The 27,002-nt window shown below is 29.3% G+C and overlaps 1 protein-coding gene across 5 annotated transcripts in view; it reads left to right on the top strand.

Moving 5' to 3' along the window:
• The window catches only part of LOC112683369 (tachykinin-like peptides receptor 99D), a 108,246-nt gene that overhangs the window by 24,541 nt on the left and 56,703 nt on the right, over nucleotides 1-27,002 (top strand). For 4 of the 5 annotated variants that reach the window (XM_025554375.1, XM_025554378.1, XM_025554377.1 and 1 more), the window contains exon 2: nucleotides 22,983-23,211. The exons of the other annotated variant lie outside the window; for it this stretch is intronic. The gene's annotated coding sequence lies outside the window, so the exon portion shown is untranslated. The remainder of the gene's footprint in view (nucleotides 1-22,982; nucleotides 23,212-27,002) is intronic. 5 annotated transcript variants of the gene reach the window in all.

Below are 27,002 nucleotides of genomic sequence, written 5' to 3'. Positions count from 1 at the left end.
TAATTGTTTTTATTTTATTTTGTAATTTAGTATATTGATGAATATAGTATACCAATATTTTTGGTAGAAATCGTGTACATTTTACAAAAAAACATATAATGGTAAAATTAATACATTTATCGTTTCACTCAAAATCTAAAATTAACAGAAATCGAACACGACGTATCCAAATTAAATATATTTAGTTATTATACCCTTGATGGAAAATAATGAGCTGGAGGAAGCATAACTAAGATTTTTCGATTGAACCGACAAATATCCTGTATGGCTTCAATTATATCGAAACACTAATAAAATAATTCCAAAATACAATGAATGATTGAAAACACATTTTTTATACAATGTAATTGAGGTCACTAAATAGTGATGGTTTTTTATGTGTGTTAAAATGTAATTAATTAAAGTATCTAGATCAAGGATACCCAAAACCAGGGCCGCGGGTCCCGAAGTGGCTAGTCAACGCATTTGAATTTGTTCCCCAACATTCTATTTTATTTTTAATTATTATTATTTTTTAAAATGTTGTGTATTTTATTTTATATAAACATATGTATCTAATAAGGATTACGGCCAGGCCACACTGCGTTTTAACCGGAATCAACGAGTCCCGATAAAATGCTCTAAAGTGGTTTTTATACTTAGAACCAATGTAATTGAGCTTACTCGGACCTGTCAAAACGCACAATGTGGCGTATGGCATGTACGTGTATATTTGTTGCGAATTTATCGATATTATTTTCATGATTATGTGTGGTCGTGATTTACCGTCAACGTAGTCGTTGTATATTGGCTAGGCGAAATTAAAGAGTAAATTGATATTCTAAATATTATAAAAATAGCGACCAAAGTCAATCGCTCCTCGTCCACCTCATATTACGATCATAATAATACGTAATTAATATTAAATACGGTGGTATTTCGATGTGGAAAATAATTTATTATATTATTTTGTAATTATTTTTTTTATTCTGTGTTTTACTTATATATTTATCTAACTAACAAATTGGGTAGTTAAAATAAATAAAATTTTGAAAATTAGTAGCAAAGAAATTCTTCGCTGCAACATAGGATTTTCTCTTGTAGAATTCAAACTGACTGGGATCAACATATTTGCGAAAAAGCTTTTTCTACTCTAACCTATGTAAAAAATAAATATCGCAGTTCATCGATTACACTTCATATTTCATAGTTGATGTCATTATCAACATTAGATTTATCATCAAGTATTGAAAAATGATTAGCTAACAAGTATCTTCATATGTCTGAAGGTTTTTTTTTTTTGATATTATTAAATTTTACAATTTTAAATGTTAATTGATTACTTATATATTTAAGTATCTGTGTATAGAATACCGATGAATCATAAGTGTAAGAATGTATTATAAGCTAGCTAAATGTTATTGAAATTATAGCCCGCTTCTAAAATAAATTGGGCAGCTTTGATCTAGATAAACTTAACGTCGAAAAGTTGAGTAACTTATAGATGTACTATTTACTTAATTGTTTTTAATTTTACATATTTTTTATACCTTAATATATATATATATATATTTGAATAAAAAATAAAACAAAAATAATTGTTATAGTATTATATATTTTTGGTTTTTATGTCAATAGTGGGGGGATTACATTGATGAGGGTAATTTTTTAATACTTAGTGTATTATAGTGTAATGTATATTATGTGCACAAAGAAGAAAATATCATATTACTAGCAATTCAATCAATTAATTTCAAAACATTTAAGTCAGAAGTTGGAAAATAAGTTGAAGCAAATTAACGTTAGGTTCAAGACGATTTAGTAATAATTTATATGTATACATATATACAAAGTTTGATCAAAATATACCCGGACTGTGTTAATAATATTTATATCAATTATGATGATGAAACTAGGATAAGGTTGAAACCAAGCGTCAATCATCACAGTTATTCTATTGTTTCCATTACGAAATTCACCGCATGACTGAATCTAAAAATTTAAAATTACGTAAAAATACCATAAAAAAAAAAATATTAATATTTTAATATTTTTTGATCAAACCTCGTATATATATATATTATTTCTTTTACTAGAAAATCGTTTTGAATCTAAAGTTTATTTGCTTTAATTTTTTAAATTTCTCGTTTAAATGTTTTGAATGTGCAAAAAAAAGGTGCATAAGTTACAATGTTTGGAAAAGGTGAATGAGAATTGTTTAATGAAAAGCCTCGGACTGGTGTAATCATCACGGGGACTGGTGCAGCAGTTGCAGATGACACGGAGGGTGATGCATTCTACGACGGTTCCTAAGATGTCGAAGGATGGTTCAGAACAGTACTCGTCGGATTTCTCGAACCGCTGGGTGGAAATCTGCCCAACTGCTCATCGTTTTCTTTCTTCTTTTCTAACTCTTCTTTTTGTTTCATGAAACAGACAACGCCTACTATCCACACCATTTCGTATAGAAAAACTGCAAGAGGAGAATTACGCGTAATTACGTATTGGAAATTTGACGTTTGTACAAGTGATAACAATCGTATGAAATCGGTATCTGTACAATTATTGATCGTCACCAAACTTGTTCCTAATTATCGAACGATACTCACTAAGAAGGTGTGCCATAAACTCGATGCTCTTGATAAACAAAAAATTCGAGCTGAAAAAATTGCGTTCGAAAAACATTTTTTTAAAAACACAATCATTGTGTCGGCAGTGCTACGAAATAGGCGAACGGTGCAGGTACTTACTCAGAAGTATAGAATGATAGATGAAAAAAGTCGAAAACACATCCAAGGCTTGATAAGGATAACGCGTATTTTATGTGTCGTATGTACTCGATTTTTCCCTAAACATAAGACGTACAGTATTAACTAAATTTTTATTATTTTGATCAAAGTAAAATGTCTGCCAAGTCGATAACACAAAACGCTAAAAATCGGTTGCTGCCTGTTGATGAAGAGTCCAAAAATGCCATTTTTAAAATTTTCAATAGATATTGTAATGGAAACATTTTTATTTTAAACGCACACAACGATATTACGTAAGAAATAATTACCAATAGTATGGCTCCCACCACGTAAATCGCTCCGATGTAGTTGATCTTATGCACCTGATTGCAAAGTACTAAAACCTGTACGTGAAACAATGGAATATCATACAATAAATTTGTTATTTATTATACTATGATATTTGTAGGTGTTGTGTTGTGTTATTTTTTTTTACGATGGATTTTCAACCTAAGTGTACGTATATTCATATAATTGTTGATATTGTATTTTAAATATTAATCGAAACATCATAAAGATGATGCGTTAATTTACATGCGTATTCGGTTATTTGACATGACAATTGCTATCGGAGGAATTCGACAAAATATAAAGTATGCATTACATACTTGTTTTCTATTCTTTTTTTTAACCTTTTTTTATTAAAGTGCATGTACAATCAATGGCGAATTCAGGGGTGGGGGGCTAGAGGCTTGCCCTCAGACTGAAATATATGTGATCTATTATATTACTATACAGGAGCGTCATTTTGGAGAGAAGGGTCAGGGTGTTAGGTTGCACTCCTTATTTTTATAATAGGCTATAATATAATATATAAGGCTGCGCCCTTCTGAAATAATGTATGGTTATTTCTATGAATAAAATAAAATTATATTCTAATTTTTTTATTGACTCTTATTGATATGGTATGGTATGGTATACTATCAATCATGTTTATAAAACATTGCTTAACCATTGGTTAGAAACTAATATCGTGCTATCAATAAATTGAGTGAACAGTAGATTGATATAAAAGATATTATCTACCTATTGCTAAATCATGGAATAATTGTACATGCACAGCACAAAACGCAAATTTGTTTTAATGCAATCATACCTATATATTTAGTTATGATTTTTGACTATTTATGTTGATGCAATGATTCGGTCTAAGATATATGGAAATAATTGAAAGCAGAATAATGTACATATATACGAATATACATATGTACGTATATCTATTTTTATATGGCCAAATTATTGATCATATAAAAAATCTGAAGTGTTTGCTATTATATTCGATGAAATTACCAACGTGTCATACGTCGAACTCAGTTTATCAGTACGATATTAATATGAAGGGAAAGTCTATGAACGATTCATTCAATTTGTTGATGCTTATAAATCTATTAATGCAGTGGCGTTGCCAGGATTTTTAAATGGGCTAAACATTTTCTTGGGCAGGTTAGGTAAGAAAGAATTTTAGAATTCACTTTTCCCGCTTCTCACCACCAAGTTTATAAATGTACGAGTATTTCCAGAATTTTAAAATAATTTTAATAATATTTATTAAAATATAATTTATAAAAATTATAAATGAACAGTGGTCTGGTGTGGTAGCATTGCTGCGATATAATATAAAAACTATAGTGATTATTTTCGTAAAATTATAGTGTTAGACAACAGTCGCCAACAACCTTGATGATAACCACCAAAAATATAATGATAATCATGGCAGAAGTAATACGCATATGTACCAAAGACAACACCCGTTATTCGTAAACATTTATTTTGTACCAAAGTTATAAAATACTTAAATTTCGATATACTAGTATAGTAAATGCACATAATCACGACCCATGAGGGGAGGGCTATAGACCCCTTAGACCCCTCCCTTCGATACGCCTCGGCATTAATGTGGTTGATGTTACATCGGCAGAGTCAAAACTAATAGAACTTGCTTTTGGTTACATTGTATTAGATATTTAAAAAGACCTTGATCTCAATTTGAAATTTTGTGTTGGCGTAGAAACTGATGGATGCAGTGTAATGACTTAAAAAATATTGTTTTAAAAAGAATGTCCAATGGCTTAATATTTTGAATCACAATTTAAAATGATTATGTCAAACACGATAAATGAGATACACGATGGTGTGCTACAATTCAAATCATCACTTTTAAATGTAGTAACTTTTATTCGATACATTTCAAATTTATATTTTGTATATTTTAGTTGGTTATTTTTTCAAAAGGCTCCCCTCCAAAAATAAAACACTGGGTCCGCTCCTGAATATAATAGTATATTAACTGTTTAATTTAACAACCAAATGTGATTATATAAATCTGGTGCGGACGTCGATGCGATTCGCTGAAGAAGTTCATTAAAAGTTTTACGGATCCGAACGATTAGATTTATTTTACGTTAATTATAAAGTTACTCACGAAAAAAGCAGCGCTCATCATAAGTGTGTACTTCTGGACATTGGAAGTTTTGACCGTGAATTGAAAGCGGAACATAATGCTTCTAGTTTTATTTTTTAATCGATTTAAAATTTACTATTTTAAATTTTTTGTAAAAATTAATTTAGAAATACTTTTGAACTATCCAAATGTTATATTAATATTAATCTTACGATTTATCGCATAAGTACTTTAAAACATAACAGTAGCCTAGTTACTTATTAGCCATTATTTTTGAAGTTAAATAAAAATAAACGATAATATAATGATTTGTAATCGAATGTTTTTTAATTTTTCATTATAATTTATTCGTCGTAAAAAAAGGCCATTCCCTTGGTTAAGATCTTGATTAATAAGATTTATACTAAACATTTCATGTGGAAAATGACTATCGTTGATAATTATTATTGGCTTATATTTTTATAATTAGCTTGATTGTAATATAATTTTTTATAGGTAATTTTCCTTTTTGAATTTAACAATTTTTATTTCCTTCAACTCAAATATATTGTGATTTTGTATTATTTATACTTAAAAATTAAAAAGTTTTGGCTAAAAAATGTATAGTAAATAAATATTTGAGATTGTTTAACTTAATGCTAAGTTTAAACTGTACAAATTTATTGATACTATATAATAAACTAGTAAATTTATGAATAAAGCCATTTTTATCATAAGGAAACACGTACATAAAAATCCAAATCAAAAGTTATTAATATTCTGCTCTAATTCATTGTAGTGTCATTTATCGGGTCGGTAATATAAAACAGATGCACCAATAATGATTTAAACAAAATTAATTATTCAAAAAAAAAAATGTTAAATAATATTATAAATCAGTGTATATTTAAAAAGGATAGGAGTGAATGATTGAAGAAATAAAATTCATGGTCAGAAAAAGTGACATGAAGTTCTTATGGTGTCAAAAACTCTTGTAGAGTAGGTTAAGCCAGAAAAAGAAGAAGTAAGAAGTAATCTACGAGGAGAATCTGCAGTATATTATTGTATTTAATTTAACTGTCATAATTAATTTTTCAATTAGTCTTAATTTCTTTATCTTAAACCAATTCATTAGTGTAACTGATGCATAAGCTTATAAGGTATTAATTTTAAATTCATATATAAAAGGGATCTTACATTCTTATATTACACTTTTAATTTTTAAACCGAACTTATAGTTTTTTTTTTTTTTGGTAATCAAACACATTATAATGTTTGTAGTTATGTTTTTCTTTTTATAATTTTTTCTCGGTTTTTTCTCAATTATTTGGAAAACTGTTGAGAAATTAAAACAAATAACCCTTCCCTCAAAGTACAAACTATAACCGATTTCCTATTTCGTTTTTTATTTGGTGACGTATGGAGCAATCCTTCTGTTCAAAATCGTGTAAGTAAAAATACATCAGGGCGTACTCAATACATTCCTCGATTCACTCAGAATTTAAGAAAGTATGTGGTTGAGCACGAATATAAAATATATACATATAAAACGTGTATTATATATCTGATATATATATATATATATATATAAATGCTTGGTTTGAATATTTGATATACTATATTGCACATATTATTGCATATATTCAAAACACCTATTTTTCAGTTACCTATAATGCATAGCAGACAATTGATACAGAAGCGTCAATGAAAAGACACATCTGCAGTTATATGATAATAATATTATTATTACATAATAATAATATTTCACGTATCATTCTGTTTTTTTCGTCGATCAAGACCTTTTAAACCGTCTAGTTACAAATCAATTAATGGCTGAAATGATGATTATTATATTTCGGGGATTGGCAGGCGTAATAACAATAATAATTCACGAGTTCGATAACGCCAATGAAATAATTTATGTTCAATTTTTTTTTTTTTTAAACAATATGACATTCTACATCGACATCGAACTATATTATTCTATAAGTAGACGAAGATCAGAGTCGTCGAGCTGTATGTTTTCATCTCATTAATCCCAATATTTGGCTCGTAATAATATTCGTGTGATAACTATCAGAGTAAAATGACGTAAAATCCAAACACACGCGCTTAATATATTATAGAATATAGTGTATAATCTACGGGAAAAGAGCCAATCTGTTCTCTGTCAGCCAATTTTTTTAAAGCTTTTTTTCAATGTGTCTTATTAATCAAGATTAGCAAAATTATTTGTTATATGTTGAGAGAAAAAAATATTAAATGTTTCGTATCTAAGCAGTTAAAAGTTGTTAAAATTATCTAATGTGTTTTTCGGATGGTCTTTTGAATTACTATAAATAACTTTTATTTAACCGCTGTAGTTAATTTAAATAATTATTAATAATATTTTAATTTCTTAAAATCATAAGAATAAAAATTGTGGATTTTTATTAATATTAAACACAATTCAACGATTATCATTGTTGATAATTTTGCGAGAAAGTTTAATATGTACTCTTGTATCTTTTATTATTATTCAAATTATTATATGGTTTTTTTAATTGATTTGAATTTTTGAACGCAGATTTATATTGAATATAAAAAAAATAAAATTATGCCTATTTGTAAAATCGTTTAAAATTATAGAGTTAAACTTACTGAAAACCTTAATGTATCAAAATAAAGTTTTTGCACAATCGGAACAATCGGTTGGCTGTGCGTTTTGTAATCCTATCATTTACAGGTACCTATTAACATATTAGGTTAGTATTTATTGGTCGTCGTTGTTTGTTTTTCTTGTTATTCTGGTGTATTTTTCATTTTACTCATTAATCATTGCTACAAATCTATGGAAGGATCCATAATACCATTTCTCGATAATAATCGATTCTGTTACAACAAGAAATAACATATAATTAATATTACATAATAATACGAAAATGTTGATATTGTCGCACTTTATTTTAGCAAAAAGCGAGCGAAAATGAATAATTATTTCGGAAAACATTAATTCTCGTTTGAACCAGACGCGTGGGAGACTATGCTATCCCATCGCCTGTCGTCGTCTGGGTTCACACTGTTTCTATTAAATTTTAATCGAATAGTAAATATCGATGGGAATTTTTCACGGAATCTATTGAATGCTTATTGGAAATTATTACTTAGTCATACAGGAAGCGACGATGGTGATGATTTGATTACCAAAAAAAAAATAAAAAATTTGATTTTGTCAATTTAATCTAAACATTTTGGTTATTGGTAATTAAAATTTATCCGTTTCGACCGAAGGACAACGAGGGTATAGGACAAGCACATGAAATTTGCCAACGATCATTACGCTGACCCGAAATAATCATTATGATTATTAATTTTACTTCAGTAACTGTCTGCCGATGTAGCGTATAGAAACAGTTCACTCGACCCGGAGGAGCGTATGAGCACAAAAACAAACCGCGGTAGACAATATTCTCGATTCATTGAAGTACGACATGCCGTTCGGGAGAAAAATCTAATATCGAGCATATCGCAGTGCACATCAATGTACAGGACTCTGTATAGGTGCACTGGGTTCTTTGTGCTCGGTACTTACTGCGGTCGGTAACCGTATTGCGTTTATTTATTGCGAGCAGGCACCGTATATACATGTGTTATAAAAAAATCGTTTTTTCACCAGGGTAGCGTTACCCCGTCTGCGTGTCGTACTCGTGTCTCCGCGAAGACGATGATATCATGCATGCGTACATCACGTTGGATCGTTGCACTCGTCGGGTTTTCGCTACGCCTTCCGGGCCTTGAAAAATAAAAATGAAATAAAAAAAATACATCTAGGAAACGGTGTGTTACGATTCCACGTGAATACGTACAGTTTTAGACGGACTCTTACCCGTCGCGTACAAGCATATAAGCGTGCATTGCAAGCTGATCAATTTTTACAGCGGTGGTTGAGTTTTTTGCGACCGATGCACAATATTATATGCATTAAATACCTACTACCACAGATATATAGCTGTGAAGTGTTAATATAAACATTTTTAAATATTTTTACATTTTTAGCGATTTTCATAGACCATTAATATAATTTTCTTAACATATCAAGGGGGCTGCAGAACCCTAAGCCCCCCCCCCTTTTTGGCTACGCCACTGAAATAACGAGATCAGCTTAAGCGATAATTTAAATTACAAAAATGGATTGTATTAACCTTACAACGTTCTCGCGAACGTAACGCAACCAAACGAAATCCGTCGATTTCCTGCGGGGTGTCTGGACAGAGGTGCGCTTTTGCGCACGCTGACCGGTTTCCCCGGGGGGTGCAGGACGAACGAAACCGAATAAGTTTCGCACCACCGTCGCGGAGTACGTGACGCACAAGGCGGCGCAAAGCATTCGCACTCGCACGTCCGGCGGCGACGGCTATTATTACATCGACGGACAGTGCGAAGTTCTTCCGCCGCCGCCGCCCCGGTCAACTCGTAGCAAATCGCCAAACGATCGCGACGCCGTCGCCAACACTGTCATCGTGTCGCGTCCGTGTCTTCCACACGCGGTGGTCATCGGTCGTTGTCGTGTTTTCCACTCGTCGTCGCGTTGACACGTGAGACCGCCTGTACTCTCTCTCACCGCTGTCTTCTTACCGCCAACGAACGAGTGGATACCAGTCGCGGTCAACACCCGTTATTCCGAATCACATCTTCCGAGTACACGTTCACTGCGATTTGACGTTTTTTTTTCTCAATATAATATTGTACTCAGCTTCGTCTTCTTTCCCGTTTTCGTGCGGACTCGGAATCGTCCGTAGCACGAGAGGTGTTCCGGGCACCCGGCGATCACTCAACATCGTATTTAAGACCCTTACCCGGTTCATAATCGATTTTCCATCCGGAACGTCTCTCTGATCAGTACTGGATACGGGTACGTTTGCGTTTGATTGGATACATGCTCGTCAAATGTCTTCGGCACAGAAAAATCAGAAAAACGGTGAAATGTTCATTTTGGCATCAGTAAACCGACGATTAACGTGTACTATAGCATTGTACTGTCAAGATTGAAAACTGTTTGGAAATAATAAAAATTGATATGCTACAATGTTATAAACCTAAATTATACGATTACTAGTTGACAGTATTATCGAATACAGAACGATAATATTATGTAGGTCAGATAGATATGAAAAATAGCAAGTCGTCTGTACCAAAAGAAAAAAAAACTCGATTCGCAATTCGGATTAGACCTTTTTTCCGTATATACCTATGGGACGTAACCTAACTTAACTAGTGTGCAGCCCCGAAGATTAAGGGAAACATTTTTTATTTTTTTATCTGGGGGGGGGGACAGGTTATACTGATAATAGTTATTATGGCCACATTTTCGGTTAGACTTTGCATTACTCAATAGTAGTTTTTCAAATATCATCACATTATGCTCAAAAATTATGCTATATTATACATATTTTACGTAGCGTGTTTTTTGCCACCGCGAATCCATGTTATACGTAAATCACTAAATAATTGCAACGTGGTGCCAATATATTGTCGTCATTACGTCCTTTGTACTGCACTATGGTCGTCGTCGCGTTAATAGGGCCGTTGCACTCTCGCTCACTCTTTCTTACTCTTTCATTGGCGATGCCGGTCGGCCGTGAACCGCCGGACCACGTTTAAAATGTTCCATCGATTCACGAGAGTTGAACGTCTTTCAGAGGAGGTTACGGTAAAATATTTGCTTTAGAACAATATTTGCCGAGAATATTTTATTTTATGCAAGTATAGCAGAGAACAGTTGATGAAGGAAAATATTAACGCACAAACTTTACTATCGGAAAATATACGTACGTGAAATTGTTGCACTTGAAAAGCACCATAAAGGAACTTAAATGTTGGAAAATTGTTACTCAGGAACAAACAAATAAAGAACGTACATCCATGCCATACTTTTTCGAATCGCAAGTTTTTTTTATATCCTACCAGCTCAATACTTTCTTGATAATAATTATCCTAAAAATATTTTCTCGAATTTCAGTCCCCAATGTAATCATTTTTTTTTAGATATATATATTCCTGTTCATTATGGTTCTTGTCCAATATTTCCTCTATGTAATATATTTCCAAATTAAATGGACCTCAAAGAAAGTTCACCATTTCTCATTCGACGCCTAATCGCAAACTGACGCGGAACGCGCATGGAATGGTGATCGTACAAAAAACAATCTTTGTGCTCGCACCACGGAGGCGTAGTAGATGACGGTCAGCTGTTGACCCTGTGGGATTTTTTGCTGAATACACAATCTTCATGATATGCATATCACGTGATCCTAAAATCGAACTCGGGCAGTACTTTGAAAAGGCCGGTTTTGGATTTTCTCTGGTAGTTTTTTTCAAATTAACTTGAAAACAACGTTGAATTTCGTCCGAAATCGTTCGTATTTCTTTTAATAAAACAAGAGCCTTTATATCTTATAGCTTCCAAATTGCGTAGTAGTAGGGTTATAAATAAGTCGCATTATTTAGTTGTATTTAATTTATTTGAAGATCAATTTAAGGATACTAACGATTATTATGATTCTAATTTTTTAGCGTGATGTAAAAACGTGTTTTTGTATGACAATTTTTTGATTATGAATATTTTAACAAAGTACAAACATAAAGAATGGAAACCATTACAATATTTTATAGAGAATATTATTTGGGTTAGGTTCAATGCAATGATTTATAGTCAATTTTAAATATAGGTAAATACTAACAATAATAAGATAATAATAATAACATTCACTAGGGAGTGATTACTGATTTCGTATGATTTAATCTTAAGTGAACAGTTTTTTTCAAATAAAAAAAACTTTTGAGCAAAAATGTTTAATACTAACACCGACTTAAACGTTGGCTTTGTTTTATGTATAAGGCTAGTCCAAGATAGATGATATCGCCCTTTTGTGAAAAATATAATTCCAAAACACCGAGATACGAGTGTGCGTATGAATTTATAAAGTTCTAGAACCTATGCAATTGTAATTGAAGTATATGAAGTTCATTGTCATGCATGACAATGTGTTTGAAAAGTTTTAGTGTAATTGTATGTTTATAAAATAAATTTAAATTATCATCCTTGTATTACTATTATTTATCTTTTCACATTCATTATTTAGCGTATATAAATCATATAAAATATGTATAAAGTGTAAATCCAATTATAAAATATAATACGAATCAACTGAATAAATATTATTATAATTAAACTGACTGATTTTAGAGTTGAAATTTTAGTGTAGTTAGTGGTTTTATATCACGCGACTATTGCAGGTCACGTATAAATAAAAACTTTTTTTCTTATATAATAAATATACTGTATACTAATAAATATAAACTGTATTTTCATTGTAGAAATATTTTTTATGTTTATGAGTAAGAAATGGAATTTATTTAATTTAGTTAAATGTATTGTTATTATTATATATTATGTACATTGTTTATATATTCAATTAATACAATGGGGCCATTATTGGTCAATATGATTAAGCATGAAACTATAGCCGAAGCATGGCCGGTCGTTCAAATGCATTTTAGTTTATTATGGAAGGGTGTATTATCAAGCGTTTAACATCGTATCAGTTTGTAGAATCATTGTACATTGTTATTGGAGAACGAACATAGTTCCGGACCCCCCCTTTTTTTTTTTTTTTTGAAATTTGAGTATTCCTTTTATCACTCTTTTAAATTATATTATTCAATAAAGTGAGATTAGGTAAGAATATTTTTTATTTTTTTTTTAACTAGTATTATAATCATTTTTACATGCTATAGGTTTCGTTTGGATGATATTGGTAAACGAACAAGTGTTCAATTTACTCCACCAAACGAAATTAATTTAAAAATTGAAACGAAAACAATATAAATAATCGATCTTTATTTTTTCTTTATTTTAATATTTTTGTAATTTATATTTTAGAAAAATGTTACGAATTCAATTATTTAACATTGAAAATCTAGAATTTTCTAAAACCTACATAATATTAAGTATGATAACAAACAGATAACTGAAATACATACTATTATAAACATTAAATGTGAAGAAAATTAAAAAAAATTCTTGATTATGGATTAATCAAGTAAAATGTGTTCTTATGTAGTTTTGAGGGGGGGACGGTAGATGACATAAATTGTATTCCAGGGGAATAATAATGCTTGGAGACATAGGAAAATTATAAAAATATCGTAGTAACAGTTATAGTGTCGACCGAAATAATTATAATTATAGTACAATGATGTATAATATTTTGGAATCACGAAATTGGGACGACAACCATAAGGTAAAAAGACTAAGCGGCCAAAGCTAATCAAATAAGTAATAACTAATTAATTATATTTAATTAATTAAATGTAATTAAATTAATTATAGTTTATCAAAAAAAAAAAAACTAAATATCCAAGACTGATATTTTGTATCGTTAGCTTATAAAGTAGATTAGATAAATAGATTAGATAATATAAGAATTAAATTAATACTATAAAAATGATGAAAAACTATTTTTTTTTGTCAGTCCACGCCATACAGATTATCAGTCTTATGCACTTACCCGATTTTTATCAGCCTATCGACCATTTCCTTAATAATTCACTTGAAATATCCTCCAATGTAGACATCCCGCATGCATGTTAGTATTACAGGGTAATTCGTTTTTAGATGTTCAAACGTTTCATTTTTCTAAACTTTAATTTATGATTTCGATTACATGTTATTTAATCATATGCTGTTGATAGGATTTTATTCTCATAGGGATGCCTACTGTTAAAAAATTTCTATTATTAAATATCAAACAGTTACGTTTTAAATTATTTGTTGAATGTTGGAGCTAGAATTAGGATTATTTCGAGATTTCTCATAATTTTTTACAATTTAGAATTGTTCCGATTACAAAATATGAATTTTACATTAAAACATTTTTTCAATATTATTCGTATGATAAAATGCTAGCTAGTACTTTTCGTGTTAATTTAATGAACTCTCGGTTAAAAGTTTGATTTACATAGAACTAAGGTTGTAATCTAGCCCATTCGTTCTAGTATTAATAAAGTCGTAATTATATGTAAATGAGAAAACAGCAAGACTCAAATATATGAAAATTAAATTTATTTTTTTGTAAAATAAATAACTTTTGTAGAAAAAAAAAATTCATATAAATAAGTATAGCACGCCAAATAGACCAACCGACGTATGTATATATATTGAGCGTGCATAGGAAAATGTTTTCGGCTATTACAATGCGTACGAGTATTATTGACAAACGGTCACGTTCCGAAGGATTTTTCACGTAACGTCACGCATATATCAACTGCAAGACTACGTGTCAAGATCTTTGCGAATTTCACCATAATCGAAAGCCGTATCTCTTAAGTCGTTTTCAATATGTTAGTTTTTATTTCTATTACAGCCGAGAAATTCAGCAGTTTTTCCATTTTTATTTTCATTTCCACGAGGGCTCGACCATAACGCACTGCACCGTCTATACCATATATTATTATATTATGCTGCAGTGCTTGTATGTTATTTTCAATTTCACTAATATTTCACCGTTGAGTACATCTTCGTTTAAAGCATCAGCACGCTGTAAATGTTGTACAAAACAACTGTGATACTGAACGCCGCATGAATGACTTGTAAAAATAGTATAACAGATAATGGTGGTACTATGGTATACTGTTCAACACCAAGAACAGTCACCAGTGTGATCCGGTAGTAGTCGGGAAAAACTTGCCTCGTCAAGAGATCGGAATTTTCATAAATAAAAAATGAAAATTTAATTGCAAATAAGAAATGGGACGACTTTAATTTTTATTTGTAACATTGAAAAACAATAAATTGCTTTGTAATAAAACGAGAAATGAAAATTGTTGACACTACATTTTTTTCCGGAACACCACCGAATTGTTATAATCTAAGTTTGCTTGTTCGTAAAAGTAACGTTTATGAAAAAAAAATAGCTCTACTCGTTGAGTGCCGTGATAGACACGGGGTAGTCAACAAATATTACACAACACAGGTTTATTGTTCATTCGGATTTAGGCGCACCGTTTTGATTTAATTTCGTTTTTTTTGCGATACCTACGTTAGAGTTTAGCGATTTCAACGTACATTTGGATTTCGCATGGCCGTTTTAAGTGGGTACTTCCCGCACGAGGATTGGCTACGGCAATAACTCGTGGCTGAATTTACGACCGGTAACATAATATTGTGTCTATTATAGTAAATATTCCGAGAAAAACGATATTTTTTTAATTTATACAATTTGTATATTGTACAGAGCGTATTCAGTGACGTAGTAAGGGTATGATGAACTGTACCTACACCAGGGGCGCAAATTGAAAAGGGGCGCAAAATTATGCAGAAGTCCTATTTTTATCCTACAATCAAATCGACATTTTTCCGTTATACTTTTTGAAATACGTAGATGTTGTCTACTTGTACACACTACGTGTGAATTTAATGATGGAATTATGAAAATAGCACAAAGACATTTAAATAAAAAATTTTTATATGAAGAAACTATCGATGAATTTGCTAGTCATAAAGCCAGAAAAGCAAATTTTCAAAGTTTAAAATTAACACCGTAATAATGATTTAATAAATATAAAATACATTGTTAAAAAAATTAGTAAAATTAAAGGTTAAAAAAATATCACGACATCAAATTTTAATTGGTTAAAAAGCGTTTTTTTCTAAGTTTACCAGAGGCAATGCGAGCTTCGTACACCACTGAGCGTATCTTACCTGGTGCAAAGCGGTAGCACGTGTTCGTGGACTGTGGTACGTTTTCTATAAAATATTTATTACACATTTCTGAACATATTTAATTTCATTTAGACGTATTAACATGGGAAGTCGAGTATTTTCAAATTCTTTATGGGGAGGGGATTTAAAATCTTTCTCAAAAATAAGTGTATGCTATGTAAAATACGTAAACGTTATGAATTATTAATTATATTATTTTATTATTATGACTATACATGCAAATTAAGAGTTATTTATAAACACATGTTGTAAATTAATGTTATTTTTCTCTTTACCATTGTAGTAAGTAATTTATGATTTTTGAACCTTTTTTTTTTTGTTCTTAGTGATCGAGACCCGAAAAACCCCTTCTCGAAAATATTAATGCAGAACCATAGAAATGGTAAAAAATGTTGTATACCATAATATAAAATATTGCATATATTTCATATTTGAGTTTAAATGCTTTCCGATGAATATAATTACTCATCTATAATCTAATAGTTAATCAACTTGAACTTGGTTAATAGCATAATATTGTGTTTATGTTTTTCTGAATAATATAACATCATTGTAAATTTAAAACCTTTTACCGTCATAGGTTACACTAACTTTCCATCTCCTTTAAATTAATAGTCATGCGATCTCGTTTCCGTATGGGTCACAACTACCTTTCTTCTCATTACCATTATTTATCTTTTATTAATTTTCTGTTATATATGTACCATACTATACAAAACCAAACTTTCATTAAATTAAAGTACAATGGCCAGCATTCACTTCTCCATAGAATATTTATAATTTTTCTATGTTCTTCACTTAGAAACATTAAATTCTAAGAACGTTTTTTCATTTTTCATAGATCATTCAATATTTTTATATTTGAATGTAGCTTCTATTTTTCCAAATGTATTAAATTTATTAATGAATATTTGAATTTTAAATGATTTCTAGGCAGTTAATTAATTTAATTTTAATTATTTTTAAAAATGGAATTAAAAAATATAAATAAATAAAACAGAAGAATTGAATTGTGAAATATACACACCATTATAATGTCATTAGTCATTACCAACTAGCTTTAACTTAACAAAAAATATTAGAAATAATAAGTTATATTATTATAGTTATAATAAATCACATAACTAATATGAATCACATCAATATTATTCATAAAAAAATAAGGATACTGAAATATTTATATTATTTCAATAACAATATGACTGTATACAAATAAACAAATATTTTACGAGTATATTGAGTTATTTAAATAAATAAATCTAGATTCTTGAGTATGTATTTTGGACATAAAATAATTTCAAATTGTATTTAATATAACTTATTTAAAATATTACATTTTATTAAAATACTTTTGAGCACAGAATTTACATAGACATAAAATTACTGATAACGTCAAAATACTAACAACACGAATGAATTATTTCCTTTTTATTGGCCGGGAATAAATATTTTCGTCTCGGTTTACTCAGTTTACCGTAAGACGCAGTGCGTTACTTTCTTCATACTCGAACTTTTGTAGTCGAAAAACATTGTTCACTAAAAGAGTACAGTGTATCCAGTGGCGTATACAAAGGGTGATGTGGGGGTCAGATCCCCCAAGGTCTTTTTTTAAATATTATAAAATAATGTTCTTAGTGTGAGAGCGTTAAGAAAGTAAAAAAAAAAAATAATGGTAATATAAATATAATGATTTGTTTGAAAATTACCCCCCCTCTTTACGAAAGTTATTTATACGCCACTGATTGTATCGTGTTAATCCTCTAGAATCGCGGATTTACAATTAAAAAAAGTGCAAAAGAATTAAACAAAAAATAATAACTGATAAAATGTATTTTCTTCGACCTTATACAGTAATGTAAAAAATTTTTTTAGCCGAACTCGCGATGGCTCGTGACTGGTTAAATTTACGGGGTTGCTATACTATCTCTCCATTAGAGTGGGTAAATTGAAAAGAAAAAAAAAAACATAACACCGTATAAACGCAGTGAATGTTTACTGTCAATTGTATAAACTTTTAGCGTCCCAGGTAGGCACTCCGTTGTAGCAACTCGTTTGTCACTGTTGTACGTTACGACGACCCCGCGTTCGAAACTTTTACCCATTACGACTGTACTGATTTATATAGGCGCAACGTGTATATTCTATACGTACATACGAAGAAGAAATTACCAACAACTATGATATGGTGTTCGTTATACATTTAATTATTTGTAAAACTAAATTTTATGTTCCTATTAGAATACAAAAAATTTAGTTTAGTTTTACGAATAATTAAATGTTTAATGAAGGCCCGGTTTATTATGACAAAAGATCTATTTCTACAAGAACGCAGACGTATAAAGCGACATTATATGTATATATTTATCTGTTAAGTTATAAAAGCTATTGCAACAATAAAGCCTGTACAAGTAGTCACGTTTTTTTTTACATAAGATTAATTACTTTTGATAATTTATGTTAATAGGCGCAAATGGCACACATTTTTTTGAGACCCTCCCTATTTACGCCAATGGTTATGTTAGTACTATATATGGTAGTATATATTTGGGAACAAACACATTTTGAACGCTTTTGGATGCAAACTGATGTAGTCGTTATCTGTGCAGTGGCGTATTTAGACTTACTTCTAGGGGAGGGGGAAACTCAAATTTTTTCTTTATTTCAGGCTCAAAATTTACAAGTAAATTTTTTGGTAATATTTAAATCAGGTAAATCCTTAATATTTGTAGTTTTTTTTAATTATTTTTAATCTAATGCCGGATTCACTTACAATGGACTTTTGTATAGTTCTTTTTTAACACCTATCTGTGTTTTGAAAGTTTCGCTTGTGTTTTATTTTATTTTTCAATAAGTATGGACCAGGGCTTAAAATAATATAAAATAATATATATTGTTTACCATTATGGGACATTTAAACGTTATAAGCAATTGAGCGTTTAACGCTATAAATAATCTAAACGTTATTCAATTTAAGTGTTTAAACGTTATATATATAAATTTAAACGTTTAAAAAATGTTCCGTTTACCGTTATTGAAAATTAAAACATAATGAACAATTTAGCGTTTTACGTTATTCAAATTTGTGTAAAATTTGAAACGTTTTCAAATGTAGTATTTAGCAATCAATACTATGTAAAATAACATTGCATATTTTAATATTATAATATATATATATGTATATATATATATATATATATATATATATATATATATATATATATATATATATATATATTATATATATTTAACCTTTAACCAGTGGTGTATTGATAAATATATTTGTGGGTATACGCATTTAAAAAATATGGATATTAATCCGAAAATAAATTTTCTTGCTTTGCTCGACAGTTGTTTTCTCTTGATACATTCGAAAAAATGTAACTAATCCTTTGTAACTACATGTTTATAACTTTTATTAAGACTATAAAATATAACACCACAAAATATACATTTGCAGCACCTTATAAATTGTATGATGCAGATTTAAGAACCACGGGCTGAATGTTTACACTTTATACTATTTTATTCAATGTTATTCACTACAGTTAACAAAATACATTAAACACAGCGTACAGTTTAATCTTCAACAGCTTAATATTTCAATCAATCCTATGTTTCATAACAATGTTTTCCAATGAACAATTGAATTATTATTAGTTTTTTTGTTTTCGAGTTATTTTAGAAGCGTATACCCGTAAAATAATATTTTACATTAAATACCTATACGCCGAAAATCGAAAATCTGCTTATGTGTATACGCTGTACATCCGTGTATACGTACCAATATACCCAGTGGCGTGTCATACATGTATGCGATGTGTGCATATACCACGGGCCTTTGGCTAGGAGGGGGGCATTATTGCTCAAAATTACAGAAAAAAAATAATTAAATAAATATAAACATGAAAAAATAACAAGATCGTTCACATGGTTCTCAATTTTATATCAATGTATATATGATATTATTTAACAATATTGGTACTTAGTACATGCTACCTACAATTTATGTTTATCTAAACCATGAAATGAGTTAAAAGACTTATGTAAAATCAAAAAATTAAATATAGTGTATAAAATACATACAATAAAAATATGTTTTAACTGGTAAGGGGGAGGGGTGTCAGAATTTTGGTAATAATAAATATATTATATTGCCCCCTCCCCCTAGGTTTTTCCCTGTTACACCACTGCTAAATACATATTTATATTATATATATTTTTAGAAAGTATCTTATAGTTTTACAGTGATTTTTATTTTTCCTTTTTATTCTGTAAACACTTTTTTTCGGATTAAAATACTGGGGTCCAAGGTTTCATTTAGACATTTTTTAGATTTGAAATAGTCGTAGTATTTTAAAGAAGTTATTTTCCAAAAATCTCAATAGTATTTCCATGTATAAAGAAAATCTACCGAAAATCCCAATAAAAACTGTAAAATGCGCTGTAAATGTAACTTTCAATTTTCAGATATTGGATATTTAGTCATAACTCTAAAATAAATTTGGCTGAAAACTTGAAGTATTTACTTTATATCAAAAACAATTTTTTTTCATATTTAACAACATTTTTAAAACACGAGTAGTTAAGTACTTTTAGTTTAAATATAGAACTATTAAAATACTGATTTTTTTTTAAAAATTTTTAAGCAATAAAATTTTTATTTTTAGTTATTTTGACTTAAAAATGTAATATTACCATATTCATACACAGAAAAAAATTAAAAAAAAACGTTATTAAGGATTTTATTTTAGAAGCCTTTAAGTAAATTATTATACGATTTTTACAAAATGTACCGTCTTTAAATTATTGTTAAACTTTAAATATTTATTATACAAAATTAGTCCATCCAATAATAATACAATTCTGAATATAGATAAAACAACAACTTTTTAATCTTATGCTATCTTTTATCTTACCCATTACCATTATCCAGTTCAAGGACTGAAAGGACGAACAACAAAATTCCCCCAACATTATCTTACTGGCTATTTAATTGTTGTAATGTTTACTTATTGTTAATTCAATTTGGTATATTTCTGAGAATATATATGAGAGTATGTTGAAGTAGTGTATATTTGATAGTTAATCGCCAATAACCCAAAGGTCGTAGAACAAATGAATATTTAGAAAAATTACTAGAATAATGAATTTGTTGTTATCATGCAATATGAGAAAACTGTTACTGATTTATAAATTAATTTCTATAACATATTTTATATGGCATGAATATTATAGGGATGTTTTCGCAATTATTAGCAATAATATAGCAAAAAAAAAGTCTAATTAATTATTTTTCTATTTTATATTGATGTTTTTCATCAAAGGATTTAATCTAATTCGTATTTCTGATACTTTATAGAGTATTTTTTGTGTATTTTTCTATATTTATGTGTATTGCTTACATTCAAGTTTGGCATTGATTATCTTATATCTTGGTAAGATTTTATGTACTTGGTGCTAGTCTTTTATAACCATCTTATTGCTATACTAAATAATACATTCTTCATCTTCATTGTTAGTAGTTTCCACGTGGGGAGTTAGAGTAATTGGCTTTGGTTGTATTCATTGAGTAGATGGATTTATTTTTTAAAGCAACTATATTTTATGGGTGATGTGATTCTGAATTATTATTTACTTAATGTTAGTTAACTTTTCCTTTTACTATTGATTATGATTGGGTAACGTATGTTCAAAAGTACTAGATTAACATTTAATTTTAGATACTCACTATTTAAGAAAAAAATAAGGTCAAATCATATTTATATTGATAATATAGATATTTCCAACTTCCTCTCGAGTGATTATCCACTCACCCACTATTTACCTTTATTAATTCATTGAAAATCAAAATTGATAATGAAATTAATGGTCGACAACTTCATTAGTAGTAGGGTGAACGGTCATTGCAATTTTACGTTTGAAGCTTAAATTAAATTTACACGCACGATTCGTACATTTGAATATATGTACGCCAAAGAGTTTATTAATATTCCCGTTATTGAACGATGCCATGAAAATATGAACTACCACATAACTTTACAGAACGAGAAAATTATAATATATTATACGCAGGTACTATTCGTATGGACATGCTTAATTATGACCTATCACAGAGAGCCAATTATGCAATGAAAATGATCATAAAGACTCACGACGAAAAAAAAAATACCTATGTTGACACTTACTGATATATACAAAAGTCGGTCATGATGGTTACGATATATAGTTAGTGGCCTGGCGATATGATCCAGCGCAGTTATAGCGTATCTATCATGCGCGCCACGATCATTTTCCTGACTAGTAATATGGCGAGTAACAAGAAGTCATTTGGGTGATAGATACGAATCTGATAGATTTTGATTTATTAAGAAAACACAAGTACTTATAAAAAAAAATAATTACTCATATCGGTTATTCAGTGCCAATAGAAATTGTTACCACACTATTTTATGCCTATCGCTATAAAATTTTTTGGTAAAACTTTTTAATATAATGTAATTTCTCATATATTTTCATCAATTTTTACTAATTGAAAATTAATTTTCAGATGTTTGTCCGTTTGAGTTGTTGGATACAAAATTATAATCTATAATCGGTTATAAATTTTATTATATACTTTATGTATATGAATTTAATGTTTTGTTTAAAGATATCAATTTATTCAATATGTATTTGTTAAAATTGACCGTGATCATTGGCATAAAATTATAATACAGTCACTGTGGTTGAAAGTTGAAAATCATTATATCTATGAATTTGATGGAAATTCTTAAACTATTTAGATGTGAGGGTGCAACTAAGGTTGATTAGACTTTGCGTGTCTTGAGTTGATTTTGGAAATCTTTAAATCATTTTCTATAAAAATATTGAACATATTTTCCAACATTTAATAAAACATTTTTTTTTTTTTTAATTTATGGCTAGTTTTTTGATTTTGACCAATTACAGTCATAAATAATAAAAATAAAGTGCACGGTTAGGGAAATATTTAAGTTTTTTTTACCATTTCAGCTCATTGTCAGCTCAAAATGTAACAATAAATGTATATTAATACTTTATTTTTATTTTTCAGGTAAATCAACGTTAAACAGTTTTGATGCAGTCGTCGTCAGTTCAAATAAGCACTCTAGTTATGACAATACATTTACCAAGGAAAAACTAAAAATAATGAAAATAAGGAAGAGTGTTTGGAGTACCTTGGGTACTAAAAACAATTGAGATAAACATCGGTGTACGCGTCCAAATGAAGAATAATAATAAGAAAAAATACTAAATGTACCGCTGAGAAACCGTAATTAACGGTAAGAACAGTAAAACGAATCGATTTTTTTATTTTTCATGTTGCTGTAAAATAAAATCAAAGGTATGCTCTTAATAGAATTGTGAACACTACGGTTTGGATGGAGTCTATAAATGAGATATTATGAGATGTTTCAATTACCCATCTCCTAATTAGGTTTTTCAAATATACAGGTAAAATGGTGTTCGGAGAAGAGAAGGATTTATACTTTCTTTTTATTAAAATATTGGAAGATATTGATTAGATTATGTAATCAGGTTTATTTGGAAACACTTTTGCTCGTTGTTTAGTATAAAAAATGGTTATTAACAATAATCTAACCGTCGCGACGACGGGAATTTATGGATCATGACTTTAAAAAAGACTTAAGAGATTAAAATATTCTACTTCAAATGAAAAAGTACAGGGTGAAAACGGGAATCTGAATTGCGTCCCGGAGGTGAAACAACTACGTTCAAATTCTATTGTGTGTTCTCTACTACTATAACAATGGTAGTAACTATTATAACTAAGGTAACATGACAAATGTAGCGCACTGGTAAAGTTTCTTTTCACGTTTTCTCCAGGCTTAGGACTGGCATATTTTAAAATATATTTTAGATTGAGAGTTAAACGGGGAATGTATTAGTTTTACTAATATGCCTGTTTTTTTTTTTTTTAATAATTTTCTAGTATAAATTTTTTTTTAGAGACTTTATAAACATTTAATAAAATTACAATCACGGCTATAATGTATAAGATTATATTTTAGATTTTCGGAAATAGGCTGGTAACAACTTAAACAAAACCTGACACACAAATTGGTATCAATTTCAATTACCACTTTACCAAAGCATAATTTCATCATTCAAAAACTGTTCTTTCTCTAATGTTATTTTTGATTTTAGCAAAGTACTCCAAATTTTTTTATAAATTTCAGTTTGTATGTCCTTTAAAGCTTCTGTAAATTTATAAATATATTTGATTTTGAAGTATAAAAATAATTATTGAATCTTTAATGAAATGACTCGCAGTGGTTTGTTGCACGGGATACAGACAATGGCGTAACTATAAATTTGGGTCCCCGGAGCAGTATCAAGTGTTGGCCCCCATATATTTATATTACCAAAATTAAAAAAAAAAAAAAAATAACAGTCATTACTTATTATAAATATAATTTATTTACGTCATATGTACAAAACTGTCAAAATTACAAAATAGCCATTCAAAATTTTTTTTTCTAGCTTTCATCTCAAAAAATGTTTTTATCAGTTATTTAGTGTCCATTTATTCTGATTCGTTGGATTCTATGGCTAAGACTGCTAAATCAATGAGGCGTTCTTGTTCTTGGGTGCTTCTTAAGTAATTTTTTATTAATTTTAACTTTGAGAATGATCGTTCGGCATTGGCTGATGTTACTGGTAATGTTAAAAATAATATTAAAGTGGTTGCTACTTCTGGAACACTTGAAGTTAGTAATGGTTGTTTTATTAAGAACTCTAAAAATTCCTTTATCGAGTTTAACTTGGTTAACTTTTCTTTTATAGTAGTCATTGAAACTAGCATAACTAATTGTAGGGGGAGTTCAGCTTATAAATTGTTACTATATTTTAATTGTAACTTTTGTGAATATTCCATTATATATTTTTCTGGAAGAGAAATTAATACACTAAGGCTCAAAAAATTAAATAAATTACATATTTCATTCATTCTTACAAAACGGTTATGAAGTTGACAACAAACGACATCCAAAACTTTAAAGAACACGTTAACTTTGAATGAATGTTCATTATTTTCAAACCTAAAATCTTGAGCAAGTTCGTCAAAATGGTTTTTTTGTAATTTTTCTTCTTTTATTAGAAAATTCTGGGTTGACATTCTATTTATTAGCAATATTTAGAGCACTAGCTTTTACGTTTTCATGTTCATTTCTAAATTTTTCTAAATTATTTTTAGCATTTTTTAAATTGTCTTTAGCCTTTAAAAGATCCACGTTTTTTGACTGTAGGAGTTTTAATTTTAATTTAGTATTCAAAGATTTGTTTTGTTTTCATTGGTCATATACAAAACAAGATATTAAATGTGACTTTGAATTTTCATGTTGAGAAATATTTTGTGATAAATGTTTCCAGTCTCTTATATCACGGTTATGCCACAGATCTTGACTTATATTTGAAAAAAGCCAATATGGTTCACAATAAACTGCGTTCAATTTTAATGAATAACATAACCAAGCCTGTTCAATAAAACCCTGCCTAGTTTATCTTAGGTAATAAACTGTAGAAAATTTTCTGTTATTTTGAACTGAATCTCGAGGAAACGGATCACTTGGTCTACATGATGGAGAAAATATTATCACAGTTTTTAAATGATCTGTTAAAGTTTTTCTTTGAAAACTACCTATATCTGTATTCTCTAAAATCAGTAATTGTGGTTTTAGTAAATCTATTTCAAAGCTTTCTTATTCATTCGCAATATTCACATTTTCAGTATTTATTAAATTGACATTTGTATTAAAAATTATTGGTTCATTATTGTCAATATTATCCATTAGTGGTTTTTCATTGACACTTTCAGTTGGATGGTCATCTAAATTTGTAACTTTGTGCCTTAAATTAGTAGAAATTTCTGGGCCAATTTTCTCAACAATTTCTTTATTAGTAACTTTTTAGAAACTAGTAATTTTAGGAAGTTTTGCTTTAGATTTTTCAATTTTTTTTTTTTGTTTTCGTTTTTTGGCTGCTCCACGCGTACTGCTTAACATTTTGATTTCATCTTCCTCTTCCATGATTAGGTATAGTCGACAGTTATATTGTTATTATTTATATAATTTTCGTAATTATTTAAACAAAAATAATACAATATATCGAAAATAATAAATTAAAAATAAACTATAAACAATACATTTTTAAGCAAAAATTAAAGTGTTTCCAATCTTTTTAAACATACGGTATAACAATTATTGCAAATTACTTGTTCTATGTCAGTAGCCTCGACAATTCGACAGTCGAATGTAAAATGCTGTGTAGAATGTAGATGGAAAAATCGAAAAACAGACGATGTTTATATTAATATCACGATAATAATAACTATATTATCGTACGATTACAGTTAGTGATTAGTGGTTAATTTATGCGTATTGTGTATGTTGTGCGAGTGGTACCTACAACAATCGTCATTTTTATCGCATAATAATTATAGATTCAGGATTCTATACACCCATCACGATATTAATATAAACATCATCTGTTTTTAAATAATATAATATGATAGGTATGTTTTGGCTGTTTAGTTGTACTTTTTTCTGTCTCGATAACAGTACCTGTCTCGTCAATTTTAAAATAAAATTCAAATATTTGTTATATAATTTTTGAATAATACAAATTGTATTTACGAGGGTCAAGGGCCCTTCCGGGGTTCCCCAAGTCTAGGGCCCCGGGGTATTGCCATGCCTTGCCATCCTGTAGTTACGCCACTGGATATAGAAGATGAATAGTCTGTCCAAACAGAAGGAAATAGAGCATCCTCTGAAATATATGTGTCCAGCAAATAGTCACAGAACTTTGTTACCTGCCATGATTTGGTTTAATCGAAAGAAAATCGAATACATAGAATCACTAACTGCATTAGGAGGTAAAAGTGGCAACCCAAGAAACGATCTTAGAATAATACTTAATTGTGAATCATATTTGCGGAATTCTATGCATAATCCCGAAATCTGTATTTTACTCCACTAGCTTTGGCCCAGATAAAAATGACAACCAATTACCGAAATGTAAGGAAAAATAGTCTTAATTGCAATACGAATTGTCG

Source organism: Sipha flava, unplaced genomic scaffold (assembly GCF_003268045.1).
Source record: "Sipha flava isolate LNK unplaced genomic scaffold, YSA_version1 224_pilon_pilon, whole genome shotgun sequence".
Lineage (NCBI taxonomy): Eukaryota > Metazoa > Arthropoda > Insecta > Hemiptera > Aphididae > Sipha > Sipha flava.
This window is presented reverse-complemented; position numbering and strand designations above follow the sequence as displayed.